The sequence below is a fragment of the Halichoeres trimaculatus genome, unplaced genomic scaffold, assembly GCF_033239565.1.
Source record: "Halichoeres trimaculatus isolate MK-OKI-2021-1 unplaced genomic scaffold, fHalTri1.1 fHalTri1_scaffold_6, whole genome shotgun sequence".
NCBI classification, from domain to species: domain Eukaryota; kingdom Metazoa; phylum Chordata; class Actinopteri; order Labriformes; family Labridae; genus Halichoeres; species Halichoeres trimaculatus.
In genome coordinates this window covers 16932150-16959040 of record NW_027437184.1, presented here as the reverse complement: position 1 = coordinate 16959040, position 26891 = coordinate 16932150, and the positions used below count along the sequence as shown (strand labels likewise).

At 40.1% G+C, this 26891-nt stretch overlaps 1 protein-coding gene across 8 annotated transcripts in view; it reads right to left on the bottom strand.

Moving 5' to 3' along the window:
* The window catches only part of zbtb20 (zinc finger and BTB domain containing 20), a 123913-nt gene that overhangs the window by 15007 nt on the left and 82015 nt on the right, over window positions 1-26891 (bottom strand). For 2 of the 8 annotated variants that reach the window (XM_074671570.1, XM_074671571.1), the window contains one exon: window positions 774-914. The gene's annotated coding sequence lies outside the window, so the exon portion shown is untranslated. Of the gene's footprint in view, window positions 1-773; window positions 920-15650; window positions 15774-16803; window positions 16828-17393; window positions 17766-26891 lie in introns of those variants that run through there. The other 6 variants (XM_074671566.1, XM_074671567.1, XM_074671573.1 and 3 more) reach the window with 6 other exon arrangements.

The window sequence follows — 26891 nt, the reverse complement described above, 5'->3', positions numbered from 1 at the left end:
TTGTCCCCTGATCCTGTTTGAAAAACTCCACGCTGCCATGGTGAAAGACAATTAAAATGGTTCCCTCCTAATCATTACTGTACAAGTTCCCCCTCTTGCGCCATGCTCTGCTGAAGTTCCTCCACCTGCCATTAGGTGGTGCACTGGGCTTGGAGGACAACAGGCCTCTTTTGTTAGCCATGTGTTCACTTTGATGGCGCTTCCTAACTATCCTTGGATTGGATGTGACCTGGCTGATCAGTTTGTAAGATAACTTTGTCTGCTTTTCTCCCAAGTTAGGCATTAAAAGAAATTAAAATCTACATATAAAATAGATGGGTAGTTAGAGTAAGAATTATGCAAATTGAGGGGTTTCATAATTACTGTGGAACTAATTTCTTTTAAATTTAAACCATCTTGAGAATAATTTAAGGAAAGCTGTTGAGCTTATTTGATTAATTTTAATCATGACACTTTAGAAGCTTTATTTTGATAAAAGTGTAAGAACAAATCTGACAGGAAAAAATAGGAATTTACTTAACCATGTCTGACAATAACTACAATTATGTATGGTAACGTTTTGGTGTTTTTATTTAAGGATTAAGATGCAGCTTTATAAAATGCTCCATAATTTAAAATAATCTTTTTAATTTTATTTAAATAAACTGAAGAGTAGTAAAGAAAATGAAACCACTTTACAGTGAGATTTGTAATGTAGGATTATGATAATAAGGCACAGCAATAGTGTTAGCATAAAGTATTATTTCCAGCTTTTCAAACTGCATGGCACTCACAGTTAGATGACGTTTTGTTCCGAAAGATGCTTGTGTGGCTGGTGATGAAGTGCAGGTCAAGCTTCAGTTTGCTGGTGGAGATGGCTGATCAGAGGCCGGGTGCTAGGCAAGGCTGTCAGTCCTCTCAGTCCAAATCATGTGCTGCTCTGCCACAGCGTTTGCAAGGGGGGAGAAAAAGGACAAAGACAAAATCTTAATGTCTGGAGAAAAACAACACACACAAAACATTCAACACTGCTGCTGTGTTCCTTTCTAAAAGATGCTTGTCTCACACTCTGTTGCTTTATGTCAGATACCTGACGGCGCTAACGTACCAGCTGACTTACTTTTCTCCAAAACCTGCCTCTGATGTGGAACCTGCCGAGAGGGCGAGGCAGCTACAAGTGACAGACTCTAGCAGCCAACAAATCATCTATTAGTGATAGTTTCGTCAGCAGTTTTGCACCTGAAATGCAAAGATGCGTGTATTTTATTAGCAATCGATGATTGACTCTTCACCCCATGTGTGACGAAAGTTTCCTGCAGGAGTCCAGAGATAAGGGAACTTGTAGTAAAAGGCGTGGGTGGAACTGCTAACTGTCTGATGCACCAAAACAGTTTATCATAGATTTATGTTTTCCTTCAAGTAAAAGAGTGGGACAGTGTATGCTCAAGGACGTATGGCTAAGGAGATCCTTGAACTTTGTATGCTGAGGCCCTCGTTTGCAAATGTGTTGAACAAATGCCACAAAGACAAATCCTGTTGTTGTTGTTGCTGCCTTTGTTTATACGGAAAATGCCTCCACATTTCCACTTACTGCCCCTTCTCTATTGCCACTCCCTTAATGGACCCTGAGCCACAGTCAACAAAAATATCTTTCAGCAACACGCCGCAACAGATGTGTTAAACAGTTCTCAAAGCATGACAAACGGACGTCCCTGCATGCACATGACCACCAATTACAAAACAAGAATGAGAATAATGTCGGTATTAAAGGCAGTTTCTCTCTCAGCAGTTATCTGAGCAGATGAACAACAAAACCACACCCAGCACAAGAAAGACAGTCAAAATTCCTCTGAAATTTAACAGATTGTTTCCAAGAGGTATCAGTCACATGCACAGAAAATTAGAATGTGTTGACTTGTGTACTTCTGTTTTATTTTATTTATAAATGCACTAATCAAACAAGACAATGTGCTATACAGATGACGAGCAGGCAGGAGAAATTGAAATAAAAGAAAACAGTTAAATTTTAAACACACAAGGCTTTCACTGAAAAACACAAGAAAGGCATTCAACAACGTGAGGCATGTGATGAGCTGCTTTGATGACGCCAGGAGAGGCAGCCACGAGAGGCCTTAAACAGAACTTACACAACAGTATGGCAAAGTTTGACATTAAAAATGAAAAGAAAATGTTTAGAGGTCAGCTATATCGGTTGCAGATGCAAATGGTAACATTTAAGATCAGACATGATGAAAAAAATGCCCTAAACTGATGCAAAAGTGCCCTTACAATGTCTTTTCTATTAATCCCACTGACGCCAAAGTCCTCTGAAATCTTTAACCATTAGAGTCCAAAAGTGAAAGGCCCAGAAGATTTAAAATATCAGACTCAATAAAGACCAAAATTGAATTTGCGATGTGACACTATTAAATTTTTTTTTTTTTGTGAAATAAAATGTTTGGTAGCTCTCGCTAACTACAACAAGCACACTCAGAGTTCCCTGTACAAACCAGCACAACTGTGTGTTCCTGAACGGAGCTTGGATTTCACCACACCTGCGTGTTAATGTTGACACGTGTCATTCTTTTACAAATTCAAAATGTTTTCACAGAACAAACCTCCTGCTTGAGACACGGAGGTAAAATCTACAGATGGAAACAATATGATTTTAAGCATGTGACCTCTTTATTTTTTCCACAGACTCTGGTGGAAGAAGAAGGACCATCTGCTGGTCCGTGGAAAACGATAAATATTAGACCGTAAATATGCCTCTGAAAATGTTGTGTGTATAATTTAGAGCGGAGAAGCAGAATAACTGTGAGAGAAGCAGAGTCGGGGGGTTAAATTGTAATCAGGGAAATGTGGCACAGAGCTCTGCGTCCACAGGCCCCACTTTGAGAAGTACAACGAGCAGGGAGCATGTGCTCGCTCTCTCGAAATGCCCTCGTCAACTAACAAATTTGGCGATTTGATAAAGACAAGTAAGAACGTGTTTAGCTGCAGAGAGGGTGATCACTCGATACTGAGGCGGATCATTCTTTGGCACTCAGGCACGTACACACTTCTTCAGTCCTGGCTACGGTGGAAAAATTTGGTAGAGAGAACTCTAAATCTGAAATCAGTCCTCAACCTTTTTCTTTAAACTTAGCAGCTTTTTTATACTTCCCTAAAAATAGTCCTTCCAGACTTTTCACTGTAGATCTCAGTATAACTCAAACCATGAGCCTTGTTATGTGTCCTAAAAACAACATCCAACCAGAACTATTAACCCTACTGTATTTCTAAAAGCTTCAAACTGTTGCAGAAATATTTCAGCAACAGTTATTAGTGAAAGTCAAGAAAAGAGTCAAATAAAGTCATTATTTCAAAGCTCATTTTTCAACATACTGCACGCCCTCTTGTGCCAAAATGCTTGAATCCATTTCAGTGGCAAGTATTTGGCCCTTTCTTCTAGCTTAAGATATTACTATATTCTGATGCCATGGGCCTTTCTTAGACAGCACATATATGTTCCCTCTCTGTCTTCCCCCTTGCCCATCCAGACATGTAAATCCACCTGCCCGAGGGGTAAAGTGAGGTGAATGCTGGCAACAAAGGAGCAGGCCAAGGGAAGCAGGCTTCAGTTGCCCAGACTGCCACTCACAACAGTGATTCCATTTTAGCCGTGACACAGTGGGTGAGCAGCAGCCAGTGCCTACCTGCAGTGAATTCTAATCAGCCCAGGGGTCTGTCTCCCTCCCTCCCTCCCTCCCTCCTGTACCCTGCCTTGGACTAAAGGGGCTGATGATCCTTCAAAATTAATTAGATCCTTGTAGGAGGCGGCCATTTTCTTTCGCTTCCAAACGCTCTACCGAGAAAAAAAAATTGAAAAAAGGAAAAAAAAAATCTGAATTAAACCAAACTCGGGGTGTGTACTTTTCCTCCTAGTATTGATCTCTTTCTTTCTGCATCTCTACCTGTTTCCTCTTTCATCCAACTCTCTCCTTGTCTTTTCTTCAATCTGTCCGTCTCACTACTGTCTGTGTGTCTGTAAGCCCCCACCCTCCCTCTCCTCCCTCCCTCTTTCCCTCCTTACAAACCTTCCCCAGCACCTCCCCCGCCCCTCTCTCTGGCTGCCTCCCTCCATGCTCCCAGCTCTGTGTCTGCCTCTGTGGAGTTTGCTGTCAATAAATCCCCAGAGGTCAGTTTGTCTGCTGGAAATCAGACACAATGCTCCAGACCGCCAATGCAATGCATGCTCTGCTGCTGCCGCCACAACAAAGACTGAGGAGGGGTAGGAGGGTGGGGGAAGAGAGGGAAGGGGGGAAGTAGGAGGAGTAAGGGGGGCAAAAAAAAAATTAAGACAGGGAGACGAGAGGAGGGTTGCAACTTCACCAGCCAGACTCCAGGTTAATCAGCCGCCTATATTAGGTGACAAGGCCGATGAAATACGCTGCATCGAATTGGACATTAGTTAATCAAGGGGGGCTAGGGGTGGGGAGGGGGGGTAATATGGTGAGGATGGGGGAGGGGGTTGAGAGCAGACATAAGAGGCGTGCTTATAAAAGGAGCAGTATCAGCCATGTGAATAATATACATCTTGAATATGCAAATAGTACTTACAGCACAGACACTACAAGCATATAACCAAGGCCCCTGGTACATTTCAATGTGGGTACAAAGGGCCACGGGGCATTGTGAAAAGCCCGTCCATGCATGTGCGTGCAGCATCTCCGTGAATCTGCTCCACATTGGCACTTATCAAGTGTTTTTTTTTTGTGTTACACCTAATTAATAGTAATTTATGAGTTTGTTTGAAAGCTTTAACAATCTCTGTCCGATGTTGTAATTATTAATTTCAATCAGCCCTTTAGAAGCAAACACATTAGCATGTAAAATAGCAGAAATTATGCTTTAATAGTATGGTTTGGATATGGGATCTAATGTCATTTAGTACACATTGTAAATGTGAAGGGAACACACTGGGGAGTTTAAAGCATAAATCAAGTGTTGATCTGATGTGTGATAACTGAGGGTGTGTTTCATTTCTCTCCTCTGACGAAAACACACACACACACACGCACACACACACATCAATGTCTCAAACTTAACTGAAAAATATTTAATTAAACCTCATCTAACGACATTTCGTCCTCGTTTTCTTCCCAAGTGAAAAATAACATTTTATTCCTCTTTCCTCAACCGTTCTATGTAGCATGATTTCAACTTGAATAATTTAAAGCACTGATCTGCTATCACATGTGAGTGTTCGTCTATAACGTCGTGCAGCAGTTAACAGGTGTGCTAACAAATGCACCTAAATCTCACACACTTCCAAACAAGCGGCAGAAAACACCTCGCAGACTCAAGATTTAATTGATTTGTCTTTATGGCAGTCCCTGAAAATCATCAACAAGCAAACGTAGGCTGTTGACAAGTTGTGCCAAGATTTTCTCACAACATTTTTTTCCCATTTTTTTTCTCCTTCGCCCTACACTGAGAATGTACGGTGCAACACAACATCACCAAAGAAATCTTACTTAAATGGGTCTGGTGAATGCAACGCCGCTGAACTATATTTGATCCAAGTGTTTTCCCGACAATGATGACATGAAACGTCTTCCTGAACTTTGAACTGGCTCTTCACTTTCAGCACAGACGTGGGACTGGTGATTCTTCCTTCACAGCTACAGTTTCGATCTCAGTCTCCCCACAAGAGACTGCTGAAAATTGTGCAAACACGAAGAAAAGTGTTTCTTTAATTCACAAAAACACCCTTTTTCTCTGCTGTGAACGCTCTCGCACTTGGTCAAAGCATAGTGAGGGACGAAAGATTAACCTGTGCCACGTTTTGGCCTCCTTTTGATAGAGATGACTTGAATAAGTGTACAATATTCATGCATTTCTGTACCTCAAAGCGGCGAGGACTTTTATTAACCTTTTAAAGTCTCCTAAATCTAATCCAAGTGTTTCTTTTTAGTTTCTCTGCTGCTGAAACGTCTAAGATATCACAGCAGATCTTCTTGATAAGACACTCAGTCCAACAGAAAGCCATTCCAATGTGACAGGATGTGCGGCTTTCAAATAAATTCCTCAAGCAAACAAATAACAGCACACACTACAATACCATTACACAAGTAAAGGACAGTTCAAAGTCTTTTTTTGACAGGACAGCTTGTTCAACTTCATCATTTTCTGTCAAAAACACACCCACCACCACCACCACCCGTTATCCTGAGCAGACTCTTTGTCCTTTTACAGATGGGAGGATAAGCTACTTCTAATATACTTTTTTTCAGTCCAAACAAACAGTCGTGGATTGGTGCTATCACACTGCATTTCATGAAGCCCCACCACCACCAAAAAAAAAAAAAAAAAACAGCGTAGAGCATAGAGGGCAAAATACAAACAGCCATTGTGGGCTTGCAGCCATTACATTTTTTATAAAGCCAGTATCACTTTGGCAAATGGAAGGAAGCTTTCAAGAAAAGTCTGAGTTTTGGCAAATGGCTGCAGTTTTTGTTAATGAGCATTTGACCAAAAAGAACCATCTGACTACTCATGTGATAGTCTCAAAAATCACCTCTCAACCCCGAAGCAGATAATGCTAAATTCAAGAGAGATCATTTAGGCACAAGTGTCCACAGCAACTGCCTCTTCACAGATACTACACATGTCGAGGACATTTCGCCTCTCCAAAAATCGACCTGGCGGGCCATTAAGAGATCTTCATGAACCTACGTAGATGCTCACGTAGGACTCCTCTGTCTATTAGCAGTGTATCACGATAAAGAGCCAGCTAATTGATTCTGTTTGGCACAAAATAAAACACACTTGTATGTCTCTGTGCCTGGACGGCGTTCAGCATGAGCAGGCATAATCTCAACAAGTGGACTGTGTGGTATAGAGGGGCTGCAGCACCTTTATATCTCTGGCAGAAAACAAAGTGTCTCCTGATTTTATGTCCTTGGGAGATAAAGCAGAACAAAGATGCTTTGTGCTGAGTTATGAGACGATAGTGTGGGACCTCTGCTAAAAGCACGTAGGTCTTATTACTGTGGAGAGCAGCAGAGCCTCTGAATATGTTTAGGTTAGCTGATACTATGCTTGTCACTAGAGAGACCAGAGTGAAGACACACACGTATAGTATTTAGAAGCAGCTCAGCAAACAAGTGTTCACATAAGTCTTATGTAAGGCTGTGGGACAGATATCACTCTTTCTCACACACACACACACACTCACACATATATATATATATCATATACCAGAAAAAGGCATCAAAAGGTGCATAGTTGTGTTTGTGTACTTTTGAAGGTTACAAGTTTATGACTGACATCTAAACAAAGTTGATAACTTAATTTCAGTGTTTTATTTGTATGTTTGAATTTTACATAATGGCTTGTCAAGTCAGACACATCATTATCAATGAAAATCTTATCATTTACCACACATGGGTTTATGGGATGTAGCATCAGGATTGTGTATCTGCAGAACTCTGGAGATACGACCCATGGTAGAGTTTTTAATTGTGGTGTGAAGTAGTTTTTAAGAATATAATTCAAGAAAAACTGTAATGCAACCTGAAAAATACATCAGATCTAAATAAAATTCTGACTTCATATTGTTAGCACAGTCAAACATCCAAAATCTTAGCACTGTATTTTTCAAGCAGCAAAAATATAATGCAGATTAATAATTTTTTCTTTTCTATTTAATCAATTATGTTTTCAAACTGATGCACATAATAAAAAAGTATCTGGATCGTTGATTGTGTATCAATCTTTTCTTACACCCATTGCAGTGAGCGGCCTCAGATGCTATGTGCACCATGTGCTTCCCCAGCAGCTGCACGAGGACATCCAGCAGCACAAGAGCTGAACTTTCACTAATGCACGAGGCTGATTTAAGCAGTCCAGCACATTTCTGCACTTTCTCCTGAGCTGCTCTGTGCTCCAAGGGTCAGCAAAGGTACTCTCTCTCCACTTCCCTTCTACCTTCCAGGCTCAACGCTCTCCCTCCTAAAAGTGTTTGCATGTGTGTGAAAATGACGTGCTGTAAAAGTGTTAATGCGCTTCTTGTTAACAGAACGGGAGGAAAGGTTTAATGATGTCACAGATATCTTCAGCTTGAAGCTACGGCAACAACACACACACACATGCAATGAGGGTGAGATGAAAGCGAGTAGTCAGTCAGGTAAACTAACAATATCTTCAGCATAGTGTGTCTTTAACTACGCCTCTTAGCTCATTATGGAGAGCGATATATTAAATCCTGATGACTCAATACAAATATTCACTGTTTATTTTCAGCCTAATGGTTGTTAGCACTTTTAGTGTATTTATAGTTTGGCAAACTGTTGTGTAGTAAATACAGATTATATATGTCTCATCAGCTCATTTGACATATGACCCTTCTAAAAGTGTAATGCTGACACACTGAAACACTGCCGAGCACAAGAGTGCCCTATACACACTTTCCACAAGTGTTAGCACCTCTGGCCCACTGGTCTGCAGGCTAGCTGTGCTCTATCAGTTCAGATATTAGGACACACACATCCACATGCAGTGCAGTTTGAAATTAAAAGCATGCACAAAGGTAAGCCTTTTTGTTAATCCAACACGAGGGGGGGTTCACAATCTCACATTAGGAAACTTCATCCATACAATGCTGTGTTGCAAGACAAACCTGTTAAGCAAGCCATGCACAGAATTTCACAAGAAAGGAGAGAAAGGCCAAAAAAAGGATCTACAGGATTACACCCATCTAAGATTGTGTCAATGAAATTCTTAAGATGACAAAAAGAGATATTTTGAAATGCGAGCTGAACGCTGAATGAAATATCTTTAGTGCACAGAGAAGGTGCGCATACAGGCTCCTGAAATAAAGGGTTTCAGAAACAACAATGAGGTCAGTAATCTATAGAGTGTATCATCTAACATGGGGTGTTTATAACAGCTGGAGCCAAACAATACTGCAGGACACACTGATACTCAGATTGACTGCTTAGGAGAAAAGTATTCATCAACCTCATCAACATTAGACCAAAAAGTCAAAAACAAGAGAAGCGAATTGACTTGAAGTCAAAATCATCTGGATCAATACTGAGATCAGCCACTTATATGTGGTGTCATTCCATGATCAGCTTTCACATGAATGAGCTGAATTATTTTTAAATGCTCACAAGGAGGAAAAGCACGACAGTACATTCAACTAACAGCTACATTTTCATGAGACGGAGCAGTTCTCAAATATTAGCAGGCGGATTTTGGAGTACAGATTTTTGCACATGTTCATGTAAGTTTACATTGTAGAATCTTGGAGTGATCACTGTCAGACTTAAACCATCTACTGTATCTTTTCTGTGTGTGCTAATGTGTGTGTAGCATGACACTGTCTGTCATCCTCATGATTTGATGTAAAGGTTGTGTGAAGAAGCTGCATGGACAAGTAGTGAGTTGGAATACAGAGGGAATAAAAATCAAATAAAATGTATACATTAATCAAAATATAACCCAACAGTTTGATTTTTCCTTTTTTTTGTTAACATTATTTTTCCTTGCAGTGGAATTTGTTCAAAGAGATGTGTACTGTAATTGCCGCATCATATTTTTGGTGTGTAAACAGATGTACTTGTAACTGGCTGTACTACATGGTCAATGCTATCTTCCTGAGCTGATTAATCTAAACTTCTCTTAAATCACTAAATTAAATTCAGCTAAATCCTATTGAGGTAGATGAGTGACTTTTCATTTGTGCCAGTGCTTGAAGCTTCACGTGAGCAACTTAATCTACACCTGATCAGTGAAAATGTCCAGTATACACATCATAAACAAGGAAACGTGGAGTGCCAGAATTAATAAAACAATTTTAAAAGTCATGGCTCTTTTTAAATTTAATCCTAATACACATTCAGCTTTATCCTGATCGGTCTGATGAGTCATTACAGGTAGAAACTATGCTGTAGCAACCTGTTTGTGTTGTCTGACAAGTCTCATAGTAAACATGTTATTACTGCCCACATTCTATACATTTACTCTCCCAACTACTGGGAATCTTTTCAAAGTCTGCAAGGTGACTCAGTGCTGTATTATTTAAGAATTTTCTACAATAACTGTAATTTAAGTTTTCTCTCACCGTTAGGTATGCACACAAATAGAAGAGTAAAGAGAAACAACTCACACCACATCGTATCCATCGATGAGCTCTGTCTGTAAAAATCTGGCCTTTCAGCCTTTTGTTGATGCATATGAATTGCTGGTCAGTGTGGTAATTTTAAATGTAGAACAGCTATTTTTCTTTGATGGCAATAATCTATAGCTAACAAGCCCTAGATTAAAAAAATAACCTCCTCACCTGTTTCTGGTAACATTACTAAAAAAAATCAAGCCACATGTATTTACAGCAGGGCCTGCAACAAATGTGTTACATCAAACCCGTTTTACAGTCACGTGGAGTAAGACCAAGAGAAAAAGGAAGGTTGGTGCTTCATTTTAGTTCAGCTCTTTCACTCCTGTTTGTGCAAAATGATGTTTTATTACAAACAAATGCGCTATTATACCTGTAATGACTAGCTCCTGTTTCCTGTGTGTGTCTTTGTTTGCCTGTTTGACCTGCCAAGGGTGGTGCCCTGCCCGTCTTCCAACGCATGTTGGCATACACTGGAGTGACCCTCAACTGGAGTTAAAAGAAACATTGACAGAATGAATGAACCTCAGGACACCAGCCTGCAAATTTTATGTCATGTTCATAGAAATCGTGTTGGTTAAGGATGACATTAATTGAGCAAAACAGATGCAAAGTATTTTATCTTAAGCTCTTAAATAAGTGGGAAAAAACACTACACCATGGCTGGAAGGTCACCCCACTTCCTCTGACATGTGAGATGCATCTTCTCTAAAAATGTAATGCAGGTGTTGTTAACAGGAGCTAAAACGTTATTTTTTATTTTTTTTCATTATTATTTTTTTAATTTATCACAATAAATGCCGTTGTGGTTGACAAACAAGCTCAGCTTCTTTGATAAAACCGAGAAATTGTTTGCAGTTGAACAGGTTACACAAGCTTCTTCTTTGTCGAGTGGACCAACTGTCGTAAATCACCCCCCCCCAAAAAATTAAAGCACTTGTCTCCTTGTTGATAAAACCATGAGTTGTTCGGAAAATGAATAATGATTTTCAGCGTCTTGAAGGAGTCTATTTTGAAATCTGTCTTTATCAAGGTCACTTTCAGGGCAATAAACAGTGTCGACAGTTCCAGAGCAAATATTCCTTTCATTTCAACAATAAAAATGAAAATTTAAAAAGAGAAATTCTTTGTAGAAGAATTACTTTCAAAACAGAAAAATGTCTGACAGTGATTTCCGGAGGCTGAATTTCAAAAAACAAGAGAGTCAAAGGAAAATAAAAATAAAGTTTGCGTTTCTTTGGAAAAACTTCAAGGTCCAGACAACATTCATTTCGGAATGAAGCCACGACAAAAATACTATTGTGTAAATAATTCCCTCTAAGTTTACTCTTAGCTCAGTGCATACCAATGTACCTTGAGTAAGACTGTGCACAGGCCTAACATTTTGGCTGCTGTGAGTGCTGTTTACTGGCAGGAGGCTTAAAAACTCTTCCTGAAGCCAGGATAGAAGCAGAGAAAACACAGCACTCATTCTCTGTTAAAGAGTTTCAAAAGTTACAGAACACTCTGCTAGTTTATTTTGATTTTCTTCAACCCTCTTTAGATAGTTTCCCCCTTCAGCGAGGCAGTGATCTCACCATGACTTGTAGAAAACCATATGAGCGGCGGGGTGAACTGAGGACACACATGCACCTTGGCAAACATACAACTTCGCTATTAGAATCCAGGATACATTTTTCACATCAGTTGAATGCCTGGGCCTGCCGTGTGTGTTTAGAGAGGGATACAAATTCAGTTTAAATGCTTTTCCCTGTCTTTGAAGACAAAATATCAGGCTCAGGCTTTTTTAACGTCACAAAGTTGGAGTTATGATTCAAACTTTTACTTGTGAAAACTTTGAACACTCAGTGTAAAACCAGTTCTGGGTCAGTAGCTACCTATCTGAGTCTAAAAGTTTCTTTAAGAGCACTCATTAAACTAAAAGCTTGAAAAGCAGCAGTGTAAATATAACGAAACATGAATTAAGAGTCTGAAGAGCTAATAGAAACACCAAGTGCACACATGGATCAAGCGTTTCAGTTTCATTTAATGACTTTGACTATTTTGCCAGAGCAGGTCATGATAATGATAAAAAGCTTTAACTAGTTTAATGAAAACAGTTTGTAAGAGTCAATAAATGCTTTTCGCGTGTACACACACCCAACAGGCTTATTCTGGAGCATGCGTAAGAAAAATAGGTCATAGTTGTTGTTTTTTTATGTTTGAATGAACTCTTAAAACTATATGTGATAAATTCTAACAGTGTAATCTTTTCTAATGAAACTAGAACTAATAAACTCACTATTTTTAAAGATGCTGATACATTTTTCATTGTGACACAAGCTTTGTGACAACAGCATGGCACATTCGCAAATACTTATTCAGTCTCAATGTGTGCTTTCATTACACATTCCTGTGATACTTGCAGGGAGGGAGATTCCACTACAAAAGTCCTCTGGAGGCTGAAAAACATGCTTTAAGTTTTCACTTTGTCACTTTTCCATGCCTTGAAAAAGCCCGAGTGAAATTTGGTTGAATAAAAGTCACATTTCATGACCAGTCTGTTGTACTCTGCTGCCAATTTAGTGAAATAGAGGGGAGTATTTAAAAAAAATCCTGCTCCATGGATTGAAAAATTGAGCCAGTGTGCACAAATGAGAAGAAAAGCTGTTGTGGAAGTCTTTGTTAAGCATTACGGATGCAGAATATTCATCTGACTGGTTGCAACATTTAACAAAAAACAAAAAAAAAACAAAAACAAAACAAAAAAAACAGGCTGAATGATCAGCTCTTTAATAAACAGACCACATTTTTCCTCCCTTCCACGAGGCATATTATTTTCCCCCTTGTCTTATGGCTGGGAGGAGATCACCATAACTCCACACTAGAAAATTTAGATACTGAATAAGGCAGCTAAAGGGGATATTCTCAAGAATTACAAAGGAAACTTGTTTGTGTCCTTCATGGCACCCACAACTGTGTTATTAGGATTTTCAGGAATTTTAAAAAATAATGCAACATGTGAAGAGAAGCACGTTAATGTGTGAAAAAGGTGCTTTGTGGGAAGAAGGACGCAAGCCAGTTAGCCAGGAGGCAGCTAGCCTGCCAATTATTTCTTTTTGCAAAAGAAGAAAAAAGAAAAAAAAAAGGAAAAAAAGCAGTGAAGGCTAACAAATCACCAAGGTGGCAACAAGTCCTTAATTTCATTGTTTTTCATTCTCATGAATTGATGTGTACAACTTAAACATGCTTAATTCTCAATACCTGGCACTTCTGTAAAGATTTAGAGGTGTTTTTAAGGTTGCTATGGTAACTGGATACTCAAGTGAGGTATAAATGTGCAGTTGCTGTAAAACAGCAGTCTGCAATAAATCAGGTGAGAAACTTTGTGCGTCTTACTTCACAAAACCAAATATTGAAGCTGAAAGTATATTAAGGGCTTAGAGGCCATTTTGTTAATTATCAGACTTAGCATTAAGTTCAACATGTGCACCAAAATACTGCCTCAGTGGGAAGTCACATCAAAGATTAGTTTTTCTCCACAAGGGAATATTCTGGTAAATACAGGCACCAAAGAAAAAAAGAGAAAGAATAGCATGTAAATAAATAAATAAATAAAAGGAGGGAAAAGAGGGGAAAGTTTAAAGAGTGCGTGAGACAAAAAGGCCAAGCAGTTAACAAGCAGTGTGACATTCTGGATGCAATCCACAAAGTGGCTCGTTATATCGATGGATCTCTACTGCTCTCCCAAAATGGCTGCCAAAAATGTTCAACTGGGGTAGAAAAAGTGCCAGGACAGACTCAAGTGCATATTTTTACAGTTGTTTGACTAACTATTGTAAAATATCCTACATGGGATTAAAAATGACGATATCTAGTTTGACCTCTCTGGGGAGGATCCACAAGTGCTGCATGATAAATATGTGCCTCTTGTCAAAGTGTGAGAATTAATTTGCAAACAAATACACAGTCTCTCCTTCACTTAGGAGAAAAAATTAAAATAAAATTTCAGTTAACCATATAAAGTATTATAATAAAGTAGCAGTGTATTGTTCAAACTGATATTACAGGCTCTTTCCAAGTTCTCCGTCCTTTCACGTCACTGTGCTTTCCAATAAAACCACAAACGCCTCAAAATCTTTTCAACAGAGTTCTGTCGAAACAACATAATGAAGATATATTTATAAATTTAATAATGTAGGTTATAGGCCACCAGGATGACCTGGTAAAAGCCTGGTGATGGTGTGGGAATAACAACAACCAGAAACGTGGCATTGCGGAGGCTTCACAGAGATCTCTCTATCTTGCCTATTTGGGCAGCAGAGCCTCTGCTGCGCTTAAAAAATTATTTGGAAAACTGACCTGCCATCTGTGTGCATGTACTGTACAAGATGATTGTTTTTTTTCTGTGTTGCATGTCTCTTCCAAAGAAGCACTCATTACATTAGTACAGCATGGCATCCTTACACTATTACCCAAATAATCAAGTGGGAGAAATGTGAGAAAGAGTGACTAAACCAGCTGGAAAACATTTGAAAATTAAACGCCACGGAGACATCATGACAGTTTGGTGGTCAATAATAAATTAGTGAATGTGAAGGAGGGGGGCAAGCTACAGAGGACAAGTGAAGGATGGTGAAGCCAAAGAAAATTGGGATTGATTGCTGAGTGTGGATTAAGTGAACACCTCACTCCCCCTCAGCCTTCATCTGAGAAGGTCTGCAGTTTATCTGCTGGGTCTCCTTCATATAATAATGAGTTCCTTGGTCTGCAGACATGCTCTTAAATATTCATTAGTCATGGGTGGGTTTTAGCCGTGACACAGAAAGCAGGCAAATGACGATTGCTGAAGCTCAGTGAATATTAATGTACATGTGGAATATATTCATATAAATTCTCATTAACAGAAATGAAACTGGGCACCTGATACTCTGCACTACAAACACTCCCATGGTACATAATGGCTGGCTCACTCTCAGCAGCTCCTGTACACCTCTGTGCTGATAAAACGAGAGTTTTTGACATCAAGCCATGCTGAGAGCTCACTCACACACAAGACAAGTACCCTTCAATTCATCTGACAATAAAATATCCAAAAATACAGGTATTAAACTGATGTGGAGTTTCTTTTCACATGAAGGGCATTCCATCCAGGCTTTGTGACAACATCATTTACACTTTGCTCACCCACATGCAGCCTGTCAATCAATATGTTACAATTCATAGCACACATTTATGATCATGCACAGCTGAAACCAAAGGAAAATGTTGCATTTGTGCTACAGCGCTCAGCGCTGTGCTCTCCAAATGTGTCCATTCAGAAAACAAATCATCCAGTGCAGCCGCCAATTACATAACCGAGCCTATAGGATCGCAGCGCATTTACGTTGTGGAAACATAGTCTGAATGAAGGCGGAGAAGGAGAGGAAGTGATCACAACAAAAGTGTAAAAGGATGAACACGCTCTTATGTGGTCAAAATCCACACATGTAAACTCACACACACGCACAGGTGCACATCAACAGACCGTTTGTGCGCCGGACGCAGCGCTGCGCTCTCATGCAGCCTCCTCTGTGCCAAACCTCGGACCGGCCTTCTTGTATGTGTCTCCTCGCGGACCAGCTACAACCTCTGACATGACAAATGTGTTGACGCACAGCTTTATACCTGCGCACAACTTCTAGGCTACAGGCGAGTGTGTGGCCATTAGTCAGAACGGGTTGTTGAGTAGAAAAAAACTACCAGCGGCGCGTCGCCTGGCCACGAGAACACGATGTATTCCTCTCTTTATCTGACAAAGCCAAGCGCTTTGGGACAACATCTGTTTGCCACACACACATGCACTCTCGCTCTCTGTCTCTGTCCCTTTCTCAGACCGTCACACACACTCATGCACGCGCGAAGGGACAAATGAAAGAACAAGACTGACATGTTGCTCCGGCTCAACTCCCCATGGCCCTCTCAGAGAATTTCGGAAAAGCAGTGCTCCATTTATTTTTAATTGAGCTGAATCTGAACGTAGTCTGTATTTTTTAAACTTTATCCAACAAATGAAGCACATCTGCATTGCCATCGGATAAACAAGAGCAAAAGAATCACGAGTTGCCCATGAATATTTTGCAACAAAACGTCTCAGAAGGCACGTAGGAAGCGTCTCTTGCAACTTTAATTTCACCAGAGCATGGCCCCATATCTAGGCCAGCCTGTGCCAAAAAAACATCCCCACATCGCAAACATTTTTCACACTGAGGGCTACGATTCAAAGCGGATTGCTACGATTTAAAGTGATCATTCATTTTTGGAGAAACATGGCACCAAAAATCCAGAGCAGAGTCCCACTGGATCTGGTTCTGATTTCTCTTTTAGAAACTGAAGCTGCCGTATTGTTTTACCCTCCCGCACAATAGCAACCTGTCTGTCTGAGCGTAATGTTACCCAACTCAGAAATGCTACGCTGTATTGATATTAATTCATAAAAATGTAGGCTAGACATCTGTCTGAGGATAAGCGCTGTGTGAGCCTCTGCTGTACCCAAACGGTGAATTTCAGATATCGAAAGCATCTTCCCGGCAAGTTGTACAAACTGAAGCGCGTTTACGAATTGACTGTTTTTAGTCAGAATGTGCAGTTGTGGTTAATTTCAACGAGGGAAAGCGTTTCCTCTGATTCAAATAACTGACCTAAAAGCCAAATGCGCACATCGGCTGCCACAGTTGTTCCGGGCTCTCAGTGTGTAAAATGTGAGGCAGCAGCCTGCGAGCATCGCCGATTGCGAGAAAGAGACCTGTGAGTTACACACTTTGACCACAGCATTGTTCTCAAGTGTCCCCTGGCCGGCTCACGGGCAAATCCAAAAGTGCAGGGCTAAAGGTAAAGGGGCATGTTGAGAATAATGACAGATGGGAAACTTGCGTCATGTCAGGGGCAGGCAGCGCGTTTTTGTAGCCGAATAGATGGACAACAAAAACCCCTGGCAGCCAAAAACTGAGCCCCTCTAACATGAGGGACATTTCATCTGGTACGCTGGCGTCACATTTATCCAAGGTCTGAGAAAGAATTAAGTTTACGATTGTGTAGAGCTTAATATTTGGCGGATAAAGCCAGCCACAACTACATGGAAGTCCGAGGTATTTCATGCATATCAGGCTGAAGTCAACGCGCATGTTTTAACCTCTTAGACAAGAAATTTCTCTTATTTCTCCCCTGTAATACAAGCCTTTCAGATAATAGTAAAGACCCATCCCTTTTCCTACTTTTCTCAATTTCTTACCTGCACTTCGAAGCTTGTCAAAAAGTGGCCGACAGCGTTTCCACGGCTCCCCCTATTTTCCCCTGACGAAGCGCGTACAGTTTTATTTTTTTAATATGTTCCTTTACTTTGTTTCATTTCTCACTTCCATCTTCTTTTCATCTCATCAATAAACACACGCTGCAGCCTACCTTCATAGAGCAGCTCGGTTCAAGTGTGCCCTCCCATTTTTTAACTATACATCGAGTACTTTGAGGGGTGGTGGTGGTGTTGGTGGAGGGGGGGCCAAGCAGGCACGCCTTTTCACTTAAAGCTGCTATTGGAAGAACCGGGCACTGTCTTGGGTTGGATCAGAAATCCGTCAACATTATGGTGCCCCAATCGCAGGGCGCACGGTGGGGCGGTGAAGCCGGCTCCATTATGGCTCTGTGGAAGTGGTGGGAGTTATAGTAATAGTAGTTGTTGTAGTAGTAGTGTTCCTCCTCCTACTCGAGGTGTTAAAGTTTGCTCCAGCCTGAACAGCAACACGGCAATTTCAGAAAAAAGAGAGGCAGTCATGGTGCGTAACGAAACCTGGAGAGGATGGAGTTTAAATCAGGCTCACTGTGATGTTGCACCCCAGCAGGAACGTTAGTCTCAGCCATAAATCCTACATTTTATTTAAAATCACATCTTTTATTGTCACTGTGCAGGCTCAAGTGCCTTCTGTTCAAATTATCAGCGTTCGCAATTGTGAATGAACTCAAATTTATCCCCACTCTGGATCAAAAGGACGGGGGAATTGTCAGTTATGTGTCCATCATGCGTCTGAACTTTGCATTGGACGCCTCCTCTGCCAGTACAGAGAGCCAGCTGCGCCGCGCTGTCTCATTGGACAGCGGCGCCGTCAATCATTAGCGCCACCAACAAGCTAGATTGTCTGCCGTGTCTTCTACTTTCTACGCATTTCTATTTTCTCATTTATTTATTTTTTAACGTCCCGAGCTGACCTCGAGTTTGCGAGCGGGGGAAAAAAATTCGAGTCGGTTTAGCCGGCCAATCACATTTGGTAGAGCGATGGCTTTTTTCTCTTGTTGTTGTTGATTTTTTTGTCACAATCCAGCGCCTTGAGATATATCCTGGCTGGCATAGAATAAAGCAGTAATGGGTCATGTGGGATCCCCCCCGCGCCCACCGCCTTAATGCCCCCTCCCTGTCTAGACAGTGACAGGTGTGCGTGTGTGCGTACACGCGTGTCTGTAGTTCAGAATAATGAAGCACGCGGAGGGCAGTGTCTAATAGATACTTCAATATATTATTCATGTGTAGTATTGGAGCTGCAGGATGTTCAGTGTAAGCTGCTCTGAATCTTGAAAGACAGGCTTTGACTGACAAAGAGGTCAACTAAGGTTACGCTCGGGCAGCCCGTCTGATAAAGCGTCCTGCCCCGCGAGCTGCTGCACGCGTCTACAGGGTGTGAAAAGCTCTTTTTAAAGAAAAAAACTGCTCTCTTGAACTTTGCTTTCACAGCCCTCTACAGCTGTACAGGGGAGACAGAGGTGTCGCTTCAAACAATCGCCATCTCTCAGGCTGGGTAGGCTCCACACGGATATTGTTATGTGAGCTCCGTGGTGAGCACCCAGGGCACTCAGCTGCTTGTGCGCGCCATCTGCAGGACTACGATGAGGATTAATACCGCGGGTTCAACGGAGGACACCCTTCCGTCACTGCTTTGACCTACATTAACCAGGAACACCATAGGAACACCGCCACCGGCCTTAATGCGCCGCTCTGCCATCCGACAATGAAGCTCGCTTCCGAAGTGCTTTTAATATTCATTACAAATCTGAATTATGTCATGTTGAGATCCAAAACTCAGCCCGTGTACCGCACAGAGCACGGCTTCCGGAGCAGCGTTTTAGATGTGTCGCTTGATTAACAGGGCTCAAACCGGCAGCACGTGCGCGGAGGATTCAACGCAGGGAACATTTTGTTTCAGAGCAGATACTTAGAGCTTTGTATGTTTTTTCTTTTTTCTTTTTAATCTTTTTCAGGACTAACCCCATATGGCGGCACGTTTTCTTTTTGGCAACCACGAGGAAAAAAAAACAACAAAATTTGCTTAATTTATTGATGTGGACTTTTTTGCTGAAAAGGCCCAGCATGTGATGTTTTATGAATATGTTGCATTCATTATTTTTTCAAAGCTTGTAGCAACACGTGCTTTTATTTTCCAAATGTTACAGCAAAACCAGCCTTCAAAATAGGCATAAATTTCGCAGAAATTTCCCATACAAATAAGAATGTTTTTTTTTCCTTTATTTTCTTTTCTCTCTTTTTCTTCTTTGCAAATTGCAACCAGCAAAATTGTGACATTGGGTTTTTTATGTGGCTCTCACTTCCCTGAACATCCAAAATTATTTACAAATAATAATAATAATTATAATATTAATGTGAAAATCTGTTATATTTTATTCAAAGTCCCATTTGAATACATGTTGCTACTGGAGAATTGTGAAAAGACACTGACACACACAGAGCCTCATGATCAATTTGCTTAAAATATTTTTGCTGTTTTTTTTTTCTTTTTCTGTTTGTTTTTTGAGTGTTCTTAAATTGTATACATTTAGAAACATAAACAAGTGATAGTTTTTATTTTTTAGAAGTACTAACGGTTATTGGTTTTCAATTTTCACGAGTGGTGGTTACACTTCAGGCAAACAACTAAAGGATAATAAACCTCAGATACATCCTAAAAGTCTGTATTTGAAACTTTATTCATCATTTACTTTTCAAAAAGTTTCTGAACATCAAACAAACCAAACCCAAATTTATTATTCAAGTTTTTGCAGTGTATGTCTTTTAAAAAATGTAACCTACCAGTTACCCAAAGAGGAATTTCAGAGCTTTCACCAGAATATTTCACTATTGATGGGTTTTTATAATTTTTGCACTGATTACACAAAAGCTTTAAGGTTCACTGTGAAAAGCCAATAATTCTAAATAAAAAAGCTGATAATTCTGATTTATCAAATTTTAAGTGCACATTGCAACTCATGCCATTGAAAGGTAAAGAAATACTTTTGACCTATCTTCTGTAATCTGGGATTAACAAGTTAATTTCCCCCCATGGATAAAACATTTTCTGATATTCTGATATAAAAAGATATAAAAAGAGAGAAAATGCTTTTGGAAATTGGCCGGTCCAGTCATGCCAGTCAGTGCTAAATGTCACCAACAGAGGGCAGCAATCAGACTTCTCTGGATCGGCTATTAATATATTTTTTTGTTGATTCATTCATATTTCCCACCTCTTAGACAATACAGCGTTTGTCTGCGATTTACAGTAATCCTTGATGACGCCCTGCCATGAGGAGTTTATATTTTGCAGTGATATATCATTTCATGTTGTAATTAATGTTGGTATAAAACAAAGTATTCAAAAAGTTTAACAAATCAAGGTTTCACTCCAAAAGAAAGGATACTGGATTTTAGTGCCCAACTAGGGCTAAAATTGTGATTAAGCCACATCATCGAAAGGTTATCTAACACTATAAACAAACTAACATATGCAGCCTTGATAAAAGCTGCAATGTTACTGTCCAGATAAGTGCAAGTTATCAGTCCAAGTACAGGTCTTGTCCTCCAGTATCGTATTCTGCTGTTAAAGATTGAGTTTAGTGAATGGTCCACAGGCTATTTACTGTACAGACAGCACATTGCAGGTTTCTCAAGATGAGTCTTCATTTGATTTGCAGTGCAATTACAATGTTCGTTGTAATCATTATGTGCAAATCTGAGACAGTCACATGTTAACGTGTGCAAAGGAAAATTGCACCCCAACTGTTGAAAAAACCCTTCACACAGTCCTGAAGGTGTGGTTAGCTTCTGCGAGCTTTAACACTGAATTTAGATAACACAGCAGATTTAATTACTTATCAGACAAATGTAAAAAATCTTCTATGTATGGAGTTCACAAACTCTTCAAGGCAGCTCAATCATGCCAAAACAGCAGTAAACACTCAGATTCTCTTATATCTGTGGCAGACTGGTATGGCAAAAATGTCAAAAACATATTTTACCCCCAAACAAACCTTTCGATGCATATATACCAACTAAGCAACCAAGCAACTTCTATCTTCCAACAACTTGCGCACAGTGCATCATTGTTCTCACTCAAGTAATACAAATTTGCTTTCTTCTAACAGCACAAAGCCATGAATTCCTGTGAATTCTAGGCGAGAACAAAGTGAGACACACCTTGATACTCAGCCGAAGTTTATCACTTAATTGGTGATGACTCGATGTCAAATACGTCCAAATATAAACACAAGCAAGCTGCTACAACTGTGCCATCTACTTCCTCATATTTTTGCCTTTCACATAGTTTCAGCTTGAAAGAAAAAAACAACAGTGCAGACAACTTCTTTGCCTTATCCTTTGTAATGATTTATGTTTCTGGGACAGAAAATAAATGACCATTAAAGTGAAAATAGCTAACAAGCTACACATAGCAGGAAACATTTTGTAAATGCACAGTCATTTGGCATGCAGTGAGCTGCTCACCTCTCATCTTCAAACTGTTTGCAGACAGATAGTTGACAAGTACAGACAATCCATGGCTTTGTTAGTGTTCTCTCTTTTTTGGGCTATTTGGTCTTTGGTCTTAATTTGTCAGTTATTGGGACCAAAATAACTCTATTTTGTGGCTGTGCAATATGTCTGTGACAACATTAGTGTTACATGTTTCATTGAAACTTGAAAGAAACGATCACAGACGAGCTAGCTGTGATAGAAAATAGGTCTCTTCACATGCTGACATTTTTTTTCTTTCTTCTAGTTTGGTTCTCATTTTTTCTTTTTACCCTGGTGTTATCAGACTGCAGAAACTGTAAAAACTGTACTTATCTCTCTCAGGTCGTGTTACATGTGTGAGGTGAAAGAAACACTGAGGCTGGCGTGTTTTACAGAAAAGCAGCACCAACTGTTCCCTGAGTCAGATGCAATTTGAGGTGAAGGATTTGAGAGAAAGACAAAAAATGAAGAAGAAGAAGAATCTGTAAAATCAGTTTTATGTTTGTCAGGTTTCGCTCGTCGCTAGTTTGATCTACCCTCACACTGGAGTGCTGCAACCTTCTGACAGAATGACTAAAGCGGGGAATCATTTGTTTACCTAAAAAAAGTCAGATAGACAACGCCATGTGACAAGATTTACATGTTTGTGTGGAGCTAAAGGGATACCAGATGCAGCACATCACTTACAGTAAAGATGAGTATATATTTCTGATTAATTTGCACTCAGTATTTTAATACCACTGTGAATGGGCTCACATATTTCACATAGAGACAACAGAAACCTTGTCTTGCTCTCGTCCCTTTTAGAGAGACAGTCGAGGTAACATAAATGAGTTATCTCTGTGCTGTTTTTTTTTGGCAACACGGTCCAAGTGGTATAAATGATTAATCTGCTTCTTCAGCTCACAAGGGCTCCTGTCTGTGTCAGCCTTGTAGCTGAGATATAAGAATAACATACCAGGCCACTGCAGATTTTTCCTCATCTCACCTCCATTTGCCACGTGCACCAAAACCCTGGATCATACCAGAGATTAGATGGTGACATCTTTAGGCACTGGTATTAAATATGACTGCTTTGACCTGATAGCAATCAATCTGCTTAAGTCCATGCTGAATGAATGGTGCAGCTATGCCACCTTCATGAATTTGAATAACCTGAATTTACTAAAAGGAAAAATAAAGGAGGATTGAGTAACTCTAATATTGCAGCAATACATGAATGATAAAAGAAAGTGAAACCTTATGACTCTCATGGATGATCTTATAATGACACTAGCAGGGGCTGTAGTTGGCCCTACAGAAGCTCTTCACTTGGAGCTGGTTTTTCTTCAAGTGTATAAATTCCAGGTGTTTGGTGGAAAAAAAACTGTCTGAGCTATTCTGCTGCTCTCCAGGAGGCAGCAACATTCATCCTTCAATGACTGCTCTGTCATAAGCTCCGCCAGGACCTTGAGTGACCATTCAGGTGAGTAGCTGGCAGTCAGAGTCATGGCAGGTGGTAATGGGCATGAGGGGGAGTGTCAGAAAGATTCAAAGCCTGGACTGTGATGTCCTCCCATTTGTCCTACTGTCAACTTCTGGGAGGATCCAGAGGAAGACTGCGCTCTATTTCTGCACATGGCTGGTACCCCAGAACCACTCCTTTATTGTGCTGTTTGGACAGAAGTATTAAGTTCTTCAACATAAGCTTACAACACGCCCTTAAACAGCCTGAGCGTTAGCTTCTTCTAGCACTGTGGTCTTGAAGCTATAATACCATTTCCATTAACTGCAACACTTCTCACCCTACACAGCAGCCACAGACCATGCATAAATACATCCAATTCATTAGAGGCAGCACTCATCTAATATTAGCATTACAATTTAAAGTGTTCAAGCAAAAAAATCTATTTTATTTATCAATAAGTATCCAAGACTCTGTTTCAGCAGGTCTCCCAAAAACAGTTGAACTGTCTCCTTGTGTGAAGTTTGAGAATCATGAATATGAGATTGTTTAAGTCCACTGAGCTGCTTCTGCGTAACTATGCAGCTCTTTGTTGAACCGTCTGTTTTTGACATTTAATGTTCAGCTATGAATTAGAAGTTAAGCCCAGCAGAAGGTAACTTAGTTATGAATACAGACCCTCAAATTACTTAACATTATAAAACTGATGCCCTTAGATGCACAGTCATACCTAATCGGGGGACCAAAAATGATACCAGAGTGGTCCACATGGTAACATATCCAGCATGCTTTGAGTTAGAAGCAGCCACTGGCTTCTTTGAGTTCCGTCTTTTAGATAAAAACCTGTAGCATATCAAAATATATCTCTCTGCATTTCATTCCAGTATGTTAGTCACACAGGTCTAAAGAATACAATGAGAAAAGTGTGAATTAAGAAACTCAGGGAAATGTAGAAAAGTGATAAAATGTTACGCATAATACATTTAGACAGCCATTGTACTTATAAATATTCTTCAGTTAAAAAAATGTTAATATATATGCATCCTTTTTTGATATATTTTGTAATGACTGTAACAAATTTATATGTGCACAATATACAGTAAGCAAACAAAAAAAATATGCAAATATGTCCCACTTTGAAAAACACATGTTTTAGACAGATAACAGAAAGGGAGTCTCTGTTCTATTAAGGAGTTTCAGTGAACCAGTACAGTGTCACTGAGCCAGCACATATAGAAGAACCCTGCAGCTGGCAAAAAAATAACAATTGATGGGATTGTTTGAGGCAAACTTTATTTAAGCACCAAAAGTCAAAATATTTCAGAGGGAGCAGAGGACTGTGCCTTGAATTAAAAGTGTTATCCTACGATGTGACACCATTATTGTCTTACTTTTAAAACCAAAAACATGACAATCAGTTATTTTGTGGTAATTAAGATCAGAAAATGTTGTAGTACTTCATTTTTTCCAGGAGATGGCGTTCAGCTCCAAATAATAAAGAATAGAGTCTCACTTGTTAACTGACAGTTAATGAACAATGCCATAAATAGTATAAAGGTTAAAAAAGTTTATAAAAATGGTATTTAACTACACTGTGTCACTTCATTCTAGATTTACTGATTAAAATGCTTGATGCTTAATTTTGCTTCAATCATTTAGGAAGCAATTCAGACTTTGTAAGGATTTAAATTCTTCCCTACAGCAAAGCTGTACATGACTGACCATTATGTATAAATTAAGATTTTAAATGTATTTCAACATTTAAAGACTTTCTCACTCAATCTAAGATCCAATTTAGCAGATCTTGCTGTGAAGTCTAACATTTTATCTTTGGCTGTGAAGAGAAGCGAGGCACACTGCCACGTGGCGTGCGGTTGGCAAGGTGAATATTGTTAGCCCACTGCTGGCAAACATGGGAGAGGAGGAGGCTGCCTTCCAGTCAACACTCAGGGAGTAAAAGGAGCTTCTTGCTGGCGTGTGTCCTGAGGAAACCTTATGCATCAATCTATCTATCTGAGAGAATTTCAAACCACAAATGTTAAATGCTTTTCTAGGTCACATCTCTTTCACCTCTGTCTGCATAATGATTGCATTCCAACACCACTCATTTTCATGCCAACTTGAATGCAGAAACACAAACACAGGGTTAGGTAATACCATCTATTTCCGGATATCTTTTGGTGAAACAGGGAAACAGCATGAGAACTTAAAAAAAGACCAACTCCTCCCAGCAGCTCTGTTCCTCAAACTGATATGCAGCAGGAGCTGTATCATTACATGCTGCAGTGAACAAGCGAATGTATTAGCAGCCTTGGAATTCCCCTGCTGCTTATTAATTAGCCAGCTGAGTGTTGGGGAGCATAATCGTTACTGCAAGCTAGCAGGCTAGGTTGGTGTTAGCTAGAGAAGTACCTTGTTTATCATGTATTTGCTGCTTTAACTGTATGCAAAGTGCCATCTCACCAGACTGTCAGCGAGGCAGACAGCGTGCACTGACAAGTGGGAGTAAGGTGGCTGATCAGTGTGCACAACTTATGTAGTTAAAATGTTTGAGTTTGCGTTGTCTATGCAACTGAAAATGTTAAAGTATGTGTACTGAATCAGATTCCCTTCTGTTGCTATGTGATGTATTTAACCTCTGGCCAGAATCAGTGAAGATTTTAGAGATTAAAAAATCCTTGAAATGCTTTTCAGCATTTATTAGTCATGGTGATGGCATGTGTATAACACCCAGAACACTCTGCTGCTGTTTTCTGTCGCCGGCTGGTTTACCACAACCGGTTGCTGAAAAATCAAGGACTAGAGGGAGGGTGTGAGTTTCATCTTCTCTCCGCCTGGTGGTGTTAGAGCACAGTTTGACTTTAGTGCAATATTTTGGGCAGTCAGACAACTTGTCAGTGTGTCTGTAGATATTTCATGACATCGCCTTGCGCAAACAAAAAGCATGGAGAAAGAGTCAAAGCAGTGGATCCACAGCAGAAGAGAGGTGGTACAGCTCAGGATGAAGCAGTGCTGGGATTACTCATGATGATGAGGGCCTATTTCTTTTAAATGACTAAGCCAGAGTCTGACCAATTCCACAAGATGACAATGTCCCACACATGTCCTTTATAGTGTTAAGTGATCTCAGCTCTCTTCTTCTTTTCTTAGTGAAAAAAAAAATGGAAAAGAATTGGATTCTTCTCAGCTGACTCATCACTAATGTTGCTTGTTGGTACATGCAGGTTCTGTAAAACAGACTCTGAGAAACAGAAAGAGTTCCTCCAACAGGGACAGCGAGGCAGTCGCACAACCTGTTCACCATCAACACAATTAGCAGAGATACTTTCTTTCAAAGGCCTCAAAGGCTCATTTTCTCAATTAGCGTATTAAAGTGAGAAGAGCAGGGCTGTGCTACTGCAAAAATTGGCTGACGCAGGTCAAACTGTTATGAATTTCTTTTTTGAATAACTCCAAACTGATGTTTCTGTCTTAGATAACCTCACTGATGAGAAGTTGGCATGGCTCACATAGGAAATTAA